This window comes from Triticum dicoccoides, chromosome 6A (genome assembly GCF_002162155.2).
Source record: "Triticum dicoccoides isolate Atlit2015 ecotype Zavitan chromosome 6A, WEW_v2.0, whole genome shotgun sequence".
In the NCBI taxonomy this organism is placed as follows: domain Eukaryota; kingdom Viridiplantae; phylum Streptophyta; class Magnoliopsida; order Poales; family Poaceae; genus Triticum; species Triticum dicoccoides.
The window spans coordinates 151398661-151410109 of record NC_041390.1 but is presented as its reverse complement, the minus strand read 5'-3'; positions in this window follow the sequence as shown (position 1 = coordinate 151410109).

Genomic DNA, 11449 nt, shown 5'->3' with positions numbered 1-11449 from the left:
ATTCACGGCTTGCATGTCGATGAGTATGACAACCGGCAGGAGCCATAGGAGTTGTCTTTATTTATTGTATGATCTGTGTGTCATTGAACAACGCCATGTAATTACTTTACTTTATTGCTAACCGGTAGCCATAGTAGTAGAAGTAATAGTTGGCGAGACAACTTCATGAAGACACGATGATGGAGATCATGATGATGGAGATCATGGTGTCATGCCGGTGACGATGATGATCATGGAGCCCCGAAGCTGGAGATCAAAAGGAGCAAAATGATATTGGCCATATCATGTCACTATTTGATTGCATGTGATGTTTATCATGTTTTTGCATCTTATTTGCTTAGAACGACGGTAGTAAATAAGATGATCCCTCATTAAAATTTCAAGAAAGTGTTTCCCCTAACTGTGCACCGTTGCTAAAGTTCGTCGCTTCTAAGCACCACGTGATGATCGGGTGTGATGGATTCTTACGTTCACATACAACGGGTGTAAGACAGATTTACACACGCGAAACACTTAGGGTTAACTTGACGAGCCTAGCATGTACAGACATGGCCTCGGAACACAGAGACCGAAAGGTCGAGCATGAGTCGTATAGTAGATACGATCAACATGAAGATGTTCACCGATGATGACTAGTCCGTCTCACGTGATGATCGGACATGGCCTAGTTGACTCGGATCATGTAATCACTTAGATGACCAGAGGGATGTCTATCTGAGTGGGAGTTCATAAGGTGAACTTAATTATCTTGAACATAGTCAAAAGACCTTTTGCAAATTATGTCGTAAGCTCGCGCTTTAGTTCCACTGTTTAGATATGTTCCTAGAGAAAATATAGTTGAAAGATGACAGTAGCGATTATGCGGACAGTAGAAAGCTTATGTCCTTAATGCACCGCTCAGTGTGCTGAGCCCCAAACGTCGTCTGTGGATGTTGCGAACATCGGACATACACGTTTTGATAACTACGTGATAGTTCAGTTAAACGGTTTAGAGTTGAGGCACCAAAGACGTTTTCGAAACATCGCGGAACATATGAGATGTTTCGAGGGTTGAAATTGGGATTTCAGGCTCGTGCCCACGTCAAGAGGTAGACCTCCAACGATTTTCTTAGCCTGCAAACTAAGGGAGAAAAGCTCAATCGTTGAGCTTGTGCTCAGATTGTCTGAGTGCAACAATCACTTGAATCGAGTGGGAGTTGATCTTCCAGATGAGATAGCGATGCTTCTCCAAAGTCATTGCCACCAAGCTGCTAGAGCTTTGTGATGAACTATAACAAATCAGGGATAGATATGATGATCCTTGAGATATTCGTGATGTTTGACACCGTGAAAGTAGAAATCAAGAAGGAGCATCAATTGTTGATGGTTGGTGAAACCACTAGTTTCAAGAAGGGCAAGGGCAAGAAGGGATACTTCATGAAACGGCAAATCAGCTGCTGCTCTAGTGAAGAAACCCAAGGTTGAACCCAAACCCGAGACTAAGTGCTTCTGTAATAAAGGGGACAACCACTGGAGCAGCATTACCCTAGATACTTGGTAGATAAGAAGGTTGGCAAGGTCGATAGAAGTATATTGGATATACATTAAGTTATTGTGTATTTTACTAGTACTTCTAGTAGCACCAGGGTATTAGATACCGGTTCGGTTGCTAAGTGTTAGTAACTCGAAATAAAAGGCTACGGAATAAAACGGAGACTAGCTAAAGGAGAGCTGACGATATGTGTTGGAAGTGTTTCCAATTTTGATGTGATCAAACATCGCACGCTCCCTCTACCATCAAGATTAGTATTAAACCAGAATAATTATTATTTGGTGTTTGCGTTGAGCATAGACATGATTGGATTATGTCTATCGCAATACGGTTATTCATTTAAGGAGAATAATGGTTACTCTATTTATTTGAATAAATACCTTCAATGGTCTTGCACCTAAAAGAATGGTTTATTGAATCTCGATCGTAGTGATACACATTTTCATGCCAAAAGATATAAGATAGTAATGATAGTACCACTTACTTGTGGCACTGCCATGTAAGTCATATTGGTGTAAAACGCATGAAGAAGCTCCATGTTGATGGATCTTTGGACTCACTCGTTTTTGAAAAGTTTGAGACATGCAAACCATGTCTATTGGTGTATACGCATGAAGAAACTCCATGCAGATGGATCGTTTGGACTCACTTGATTTTGAATCACTTGAGATATACAAATCAAACCACATGGGCAAGATGACTGAAAAGCCTCGGTTTCAGTAAGATGGAACAAGGTAGCAACCTGTTGGAAGTAACACATTTTGATGTGTGCAGTCCAATGAGTGCTGAGGCATGTAGTGAATATCGTTATGTTCTGACTTCACAGATGATTCGAGTAGATGTTGAGTATATTTACTTGCTGAAACACAAGTCCGAATTATTGAATGGTTCAAGTAATTTCAGAGTGAAGTTGAAGATCATCGTGACAAGAGGATAAAATGTCTATGATATGATCATAGAGATGAGTATCTGAGTTACGAGCTTTGGCACGCAATTAAGACACCGTGGAAATTGTTTCACAATTAATACCGCCTGGAATACCATAGTGTGATGGTATGTCCGAACATCATAGTTGCACCCTATTAGATATGGTGCGTACCATGATGTCTCTTATCAAATTACCACTATCGTTCATGGGTTAGGCATTAGAGACAACCACATTAACTTTAAATAGGGCACCACGTAATTCCGTTGAGATGACATCGTATGAATTATGGTTTAGAGAAACCTAAGTTGTCGTTTCTTAAAGGTTTGGGGCTGCGACGCTTATGTGAAAAGTTTCAGGATTGATAAGCTCGAACCCAAAGCGGATAAAATGCATCTTCATAGGACACCCAAAACAGTTGGGTATACCTCCTAATTCAGATCCGAAAGCAATATGGATTGTTTCTTCAATCGGGTCCTTTCTCGAGGAAAGGTTTCTCTCGAAAGAATTGAGTAGGAGGATCGTGGAGACTTGATGAGGTTATTGAACCGTCTCTTCAACTAGTGTATAGCAAGGCACAAAGAGTTGTTCCTGTGGCACCTACACCAATTGAAGTGGAAGCTTATGATAGTGATCATGAAACTTCAGATTAAGTCACTACCAAACCTCGTGGGATGACAAGGATGCGTACTACTTCAGAGTGGTACGTAATCCTGTCTTGGAAGTCATGTTGCTAGACAACAATGAACCTATGAGCTATGGAGAAGCGATGGTGGGCCCGGATTCCGATAAATGGCTCGAGGCCATAAAATCCGAGAGAGGATCCATGTATGAAAACAAAGTGTAGACTTTGGCAGAACAGCTCGATGGTCGTAAGGCTGTTGAGTGCAGATGGATTTTAAAAGGAAGACGGACAATGATGGTAAATGTCACCATTAAGAAAGCTCGACTTGTCGTTAAGATGTTTTTTGACAAGTTCAAGGAGTTGACTACGATGAGACTTTCTCACTCGTAGCGATGCTAAGAGTCTGTTGGAATTATATTAGCGATTACTGCATTATTTATGAAATCTTGCAGATAGGATGTCAAAACATTGTTTCCTCGACGTTTTTTTTGAGGAAAGGTTGTATGTGATACAAACCGGAAGGTTTTGTCAATCCTGAAAGATGCTAATAAGTATGCAAAGCTCCAGCAATCCTTCTAAGGACTGGAGTAAGCATCTCGGAGTTGGAATGTATGCTTTGATAAGATGATCAAAGTTTTGGCTGTATACAAAGTTTATGAGAAACTTGTATTTCCAAAGAAGTGAGTGGGAGCACTATAGAATTTCTGATAAATATATGTTGACATATTGTTGATCAGAAATGACGTAGAATTTCTGGAAAGCATATAGGGTTATTTGGAAAGTGCTTTTCAATGGAAAGCCTGGATTAAGCTACTTGAACGTTGAGCATCAAGATCTATAAGGATAGATCAAAACGCTTAATGGTACTTTCAAATGAGCACATACCTTGACATGATCTTGAAGGTGTTCAAGATGGATCAGTCAAAGAAGGAGTTCTTGCCTGAGTTGTAAGGTATGAAGTTAAGACTTAAAGCTCGACCACGGCAGAATAGAGAGAAAGGACGAAGGTCGTCCCCTATGCTTAAGACATAGGCTCTACAGTATGCTATGCTGTGTACCGCACCTGAAGTGTGCCTTGCCATGAGTCAGTAAAGGGGTACAAGAGTGATCCAAGAATGGATCATAGTACAGCGGTCAAAGTTATCCTTATTAACTAGTGTACTAAGGAATTTTCTCGGTTATGGAGGTGATAAAGAGTTCGACGTAAAGAGTTACAACGATGCAAGCTTAACACCTATCCGGATAGCTCTGAGTAGAGATACCGGATACGTATAATGGAGCAACAATTTAGAATAACTCCAAGTAGAACAGTTATTTGAAATGGCTCCAAATAGAGCGTGGTAGCTACACCTAGTAGATGACATAGAGATTTGTAAAGCACACACGGATCTGAAAGGTTCAGACCCGTTGACTATAACCTCTCTCACAAGCATAACATGTTCAAACCCAGAACTCTTTGGGTGTTAGTCACATGGGGATGTGACCTTAAGTGTTAATCACATATCGATGTGAACTGGATTATTGACTCTAGTGCAAGTGGGAGACTGTTGGAAATATGCCCTAGAGGCAATAATAAATTAGTTATTATTATATTTCCTTGTTCATGATAATCGTTTATTATCCATGCTATAATTGTATTGATAGGAAACTCAGATACATGTGTGGATACATAGACAACACCATATCCCTAGTAAGCCTCTAGTTGACTAGCTCGTTGATCAATAGATGGTTACGGTTTCCTGACCATGGACATTGGATGTCATTGATAACGGGATCACATCATTAGGAGAATGATGTGATGACAAGACCCAATCCTAAGCCTAGCACAAAGATCGTGTAGTTCGTATGCTAAAGCTTTTCTAATGTCAAGTATCTTTTCCTTAGACCATGAGATTGTGCAACTCCCGGATACCGTAGGAATGCTTTGGGTGTACCAAACGTCACAACGTAACTGGGTGGCTATAAAGGTGCATTACAGGTATCTCCGAAAGTGTCTGTTGGGTTGGCACGAATCGAGACTGGGATTTGTCACTCCGTGTAAACGGAGAGGTATCTCTGGGCCCACTCAGTAGGACATCATCATAATGTGCACAATGTGGCCAAGGGGTTGATCACGAGATGATGTGTTACGGAACGAGTAAAGAGACTTTCCGGTAACGAGATTGAACAAGGTATCGGTATACCGACGATCGAATCTTGGGCAAGTATAATACCGCTAGACAAAGGGAATTGTATACGGGATTGATTAAGTCCTTGACATCGTGGTTCATCCGATGAGATCATCGTGGAACATATGGGAGCCAACATGGGTATCCAGATCCCGCTGTTGGTTATTGACCGGAGAACGTCTCGGTCATGTCTGCATGTCTCCCGAACCCGTAGGGTCTACACACTTAAGGTTCGATGACGCTAGGGTTATAAAGGAAGTTTGTATGTGGTTACCGAATGTTGTTTGGAGTCCCGGATGAGATCCCGGACGTCACGAGGAGTTCTGGAATGGTCCGGAGGTAAAGATTTATATATGGGAAGTCCTGTTTTGGTCACCGGAAAAGTTTCGGGGTTTAACGGTAACGTACCGGGACCACCGAGAGGGTCCCGGGGGTCCACCAAATGGGGCCACAAGCCCCAGAGGCATACATGGGCCAAGTGTGAGAAGGCACCAGCCCCTAGGTGGGCTAGGGCGCCTCCCACCATGGCCCATGCGCCTAGAAGGGGAGAGGGGGCAAACCCTGAGGGCAGATGGGCCCTAAGGCCCATACTCCCTGCGCCTCCCTCTCCTCCCCCCTTGTGGCCGCCACCCATAGATGGGTTTGGGGCTGCCGCCCCTCTAGGGGTGGGAACCCTAGAGGGGGCGCACCCTCCTCCCCTTCCCCTATATATATGAGGCCTAGGGGCTGCCCAAAACATGCGATTCGATCTCTCGTTGGTGCAGCCCTGCATCTCTTCTTCCTCATCTCCTGTGGTGCTTGGCGAAGCCCTGCGGGATTGCCACGCTCCTCCATCACCACCACGCCATTGTGCTGCTGCTGGATGGAGTCTTCCTCAACCTCTCCGTCTCTCCTTGCTGGATCAAGGCATGGGAGACGTCACCGGGCTGTATGTGTGTTGAACGCGGAGGTGCCGTTCGTTCGGCACTTGGTCATCGGTGATTTGGATCACGACGAGCACGACTCCATCAACCCCGTTCTCTTGAACGCTTCCGCTTAGCGATCTACAATGGTATGTAGATGCACTCTCCTTCCCCTCGTTGCTGGTTTCTCCATAGATAGATCTTGGTGACACGTAGGAAAATTTTGAATTTCTGCTACGTTCCCCAACAATAATGTGCTATTAGACAACAGACCATGCATGTTCTAACCTCGATTGTAAACCTCAGTGCTTCCCATTGTTTCCCTGCAGCACATATAAGGTAGTTAGTCATCAAGTTAAGTAAGGGTTCGCATGCTACCAGTAAAATATGTTGATGAAAAATAAGCACATTGCAAATTCATCAGATTAATTCAAGCCACATGGAAAACCCATTTATCCAAACCAAGCATGATTAAGAAGTAGGAAATATAGTACTTGTATATGTTTCTCATGTATTAAGTACAGCCAAATTTGATTTATTCCTCACATGCACAACAATAGAAAATTCTACCCACGACAATTGGAAATCGCATTGCAGAATTGAACCAAGCAGTTAACTAAACACCACAACAAATGAACCGAACATTAACTGAGCACCACATTGCACAATATAAGATACTCCTAATAGAAGATCAGACAGTTAACCAAAGCAAGCATGCTTAACAACTTGGAAATATAGCAATTGTATTTGTTTCTCATGTATTTATTACAACCAAATTCAATTTATTCCTCACATGGTATACAATAACAGAATGCACCCACAACTATTGAACATCACATTGCAGAATTGAACCAAATAGTTAACTAAACACCACAAGACAAATGAACCAAACGTTAATTGAGCACCACATTACACAATGTATAACAAAACCAAGCATACTTGACAACTTGGAAATATAGCAATTGTATTCGTTTCTCATGTATTTTGTAAAGATAAATTCAATTTATTTCTCACATGGAAGACAATACAAAATTGCATCCTGAAGAATTGAACATCACATTTGCAGAATTGAACAAAATAGTTAACTGAAGATGACAACTAATTAACAAAGCAGTTAATAAGTGAGCACCACACTGCACGACATATAGAACATATACACTAGAGCAACAGATTGCATGGTAAAATTAGATAGCACAATTCACTAGAATTTGTGAAGGAAAGGCAGGAGCAACACACGCAACGGGTAAATCAAGCATACTTAACTTGCGTAGCTAGAAAATGGCAAGGTGCTCCTCCAAGATCTGGGGTTCGACACGAATGGCATCCATCGCGACCTCATCCATGCGTGCGGCCGCGATTTGCTTCTCCGCTGCCAAATGCTCCTTGAGATCCTGGCTATACTGCGTGCACCATGGCTTAGGGCAGCACTTATTTAGTGGAGGGGTCGGTGATTTGGGTGAAAGGTGTCACGCTCGCACCGACGGTCGGGGCATGTGGGATGTGGAAGGAGGAGGATGGGGCTCGGGTGTGGATTACCTACCTGGATAGGCGAGGCCAAGCAGCGTGAAGGAGGGTCGCCGGCGAGGAGTCGGCGCTACAAGCAAGGTGTGAAGGTTTCAACTTGAAAAGGAAGGCGGAAAGAGGGGAAATGTGGCTTTTGGTTGGGGAGGGGGTGGGGAGGTAGATATTTTCGCGAAAGCCGAAAATTTGGAATCGCTTCATAAAAAAACTGGCGTGCAAAGTGTCATCAGACACAGTGCCTTATTCAGAACTGTGTACGATATGTGAATATGATAAATGGTTCAGATAGCTTAACCCATGTGTGATGAGTTTGAACATCAAAAATTTTGGTTCGAATTTCTCTGGTTACAGTGGTCATCCACGTCATTGCATAATTTGGGTACACAAAGGAGACTACATTACACCCACACTTCTTAATCGAGCAAGTTCAGCAACTAAATAGAGGTAGCTGGCCTAAACATTACTCTAACAAATTAAAGACCATTGCTCTTAATTAAACAAAACAAAGAGTATTACTAGGCTGGTGCTCGTCGATCTCTGCCGCCGCCTCCATGTCCAGCTCGTGCCCGACGGTCTCCTGGGGAAGGGGCTCCATGGCATCAATTGCACCATACTCCGCAAGCATCTCGCCATCCGCATCCGCCATATCTTTGGAATAGGCCGCCATGAGCTGGGCGTGGGCGGTGGCGATCTGGGCTTTGGCGGCTCCGTCATGGCAAGGTATGCTGGGCAGGAACGGACGGCTGCTCGAACTCTCTTGGCGATTGCTAACTCTTCGGCCGTGGGTTGCCGACCATTGTCGGAGAAGCTTCGTTCGATTTGTGTGGTGACCGCCACGAGCTACGCGTGGACGACCTCGACATGGTTGTGGGCGGCCTCCATCAAGGCTAAGGCCACCGTTGCGGAACGGACATCTGCTGTGCCGCTCTCGCCAGTTGCTATCCCCGAGGCAGATGCTACCGCTGATACGTCTCCAACGTATCTACCTTTCCAAACACTTTTGCCCTTGTTCTGGACTCTAACTTGTATGATTTGAATGGAACTAACCCGGACTAACGCTGTTTTCAGCAGAATTGCCATGATGTTGTTTTATGTGCAGAAAACAAAAGTTCTTGGAATGACCTGAAACTCCACGTGATATCTTACAATAAATAATAAAAAATCCTTGCCAAAGATGAAGACCAGGGGGCCCACACCCTTCTCACGAGGGTGGGGGTGCCCCCCTAGGGCGCGCCCCTACCTCGTGGGCCCCCTAGAGACCCCCCGATTCCAACTCCAACTCTATATAACTGCTTTCGGGGAGAAAAAAAAATAAGGGAGAAGAAATCATCGCGTTTTACGATACGGCGCCGCCGCCAAGCCCTAAAACCTCTCGGGAGGGCTGATCTGGAGTCCATTCGGGGCTCCGGAGAGGGGGATTCGTCGCCTCGTCATCATCAACCATCCTCCATCACCAATTTCATGATGCTCACCGCCGTGCGTGAGTAATTCTATCGTAGGCTTCCTGGATGGGGATGGGTTGGATGAGATTCACCATGTAATCGAGTTAGTTTTGTTAGGGTTTGATCCCTAGTATCCACTATGTTCTGAGATTGATGTTGCTATGACTTTGCTATGCTTAATGCTTGTCACTAGGGCCCGAGTGCCATGATTTCAGATCTGAACCTATTATGTTTTCATCAATATATGAGAGTTCTAGATCCTATCTTGCAAGTCTATAGTCACCTATTATGTGTTATGATCCGTTAACCCTGAAGCGACAATAATCGGGATACTTACCGGTGATGATCGTAGTTTGAGGAGTTCATGTATTCACTATATGTTAATGCTTTGTTCCGGTTCTCTATTAAAAGGAGACCTTAATATCCCTTAGTTTCTGTAAGGACCCCACTGCCACGGGAGGGTAGGACAAAAGATGTCATGCAAGTTCTTTTCCATAAGCACGTTTGACTATATTCGGAATACATGCCTACATTACATTGACGAACTGGAGCTAGTTCTGTGTCACCCTATGTTATGACTGTTACATGATGAACCACATCCGGCATAATTATCCATCATTGATCTGATGCCTACGAGCTTTCCATATACTGGTTTACGCTTATTTACTTTCCCGTTGCTATTGTTACAATCACTACAAAATACCAAAAACATTACTTTGCTTTAGTTACTCCTTTGTTACCGTTACCATCACTACCATATTACTTTGCTACTAAACACTTTGCTGCAGATACTAAGTTTCCAGGTGTGGTTGAATTGACAACTCAGCTGCTAATACTTGAGAATATTCTTTGGCTCCCCTTGTGTCGAATCAATAAATTTGGGTTGAATACTCTACCCTCGAAAGCTATTGCGAACCCCATACTTGTGGGTTATCAGCTGCCGTTGCCTGAGAAGCAACAACGGCCGTTTGGGCTGCCTTGGCCGCCTGGACGCAGATTGCGGTTGCCCTCACGAAGCTTGTTAACATGCACCTGGCGGCTGCGGCCGCGCTCTCGTCAGAGTGGGCCACCGAAGTTGCCCTCACGACATGGGTCCATGGCCCCATCTTTCACCGGCGACAATTGAACAGTGAAATGATATTTTCAGGAGCGGGGTAGCATGCTTGACACTCCGAGGGCGCTCCAAGATATTTTGTACTGCATCTCACACGGTTGGTGATAATAAACTGTGTGCGATCTACTTGATTTTTTTGTCTTGATTTGAATTACATAATGGGGTCATAGTCGCAAAGGATGGTGTTTTAATTGCTAGAACTTTTATCTGCAGTGCACATGCAACTATAGGTGTGTCATCAAAAAAATTGGAATTATTCAGGGTTCATTTGGACGTTTTTATACATTAACTTGGTTTTGTAGGCGTTTCAGGTGCATAATTCAAATTTGAACTACATGCACATGCTCCAGTGCATATAAACTGGTTGAAAAATCAAATATGTGTCCTTGGTTGCATGCTTAGGTCCCATGCAAGAAATGGGAATGAATGTCAAACACCCTGCCACTGTCACTCGGCCGCAAACATTGAGATAATTGGTTTTTGAATTCTAGTAAATCCAGAACTCGTCTGAAATTCATGAAACTTGGCATGCTATCATGGAGCGGCATCAACATGCCATGGTAAAAAATTTGTCCCATTTGGGGTAGGTTTGGGTATAAGCTTCTCCCAGACCGGAGCTTCTCACAACAAGCATGATGGTTTTGGTAGGGAACATGCCACCTTTGGGGACGAAACGATATCTGTTGCCTCTTATTGCTTTCAAAAAATTTCTAGTGTCAACATAGAACAACATGAGTGTTGTGTTTAACTTTTGAATTTTTCTGGGTTCGTTTGGACATTTTTATACATTAACTTGGTTTTGTAGGCATTTCAGGTGCATAATTCAAATTTGAACTACATGCACATGCTCTAGTGCATATAAACTGGTTGAAAAATCAAATATGTGTCCTTTGTTGCATGCTTAGGTCCCTTGCAAGAAATGGGAATGAATTTCAAACACCCTACCACCGTCACTCAGCCACAAACATTGAGATACTTGGTTTTCAAATTCTAGTAAATCCAAAACTCGTATGAAATTCATGAAACTTGGCATGCTATCATGGAGCGGCATCTACATGCCATGGTGAAAATTTTGTGCCATTTGGGGCAGGTTTGGGTATAAGCGTCTCACAAAACCTGAGCTTCTCAGAACAAGCGTGATGGTTTCGGTAGGGAACGTGACACCTTTAGGGATGAAACGATATCCGTTGCCTCTTATTGCTTTCAAAAAAATTCTAGTGT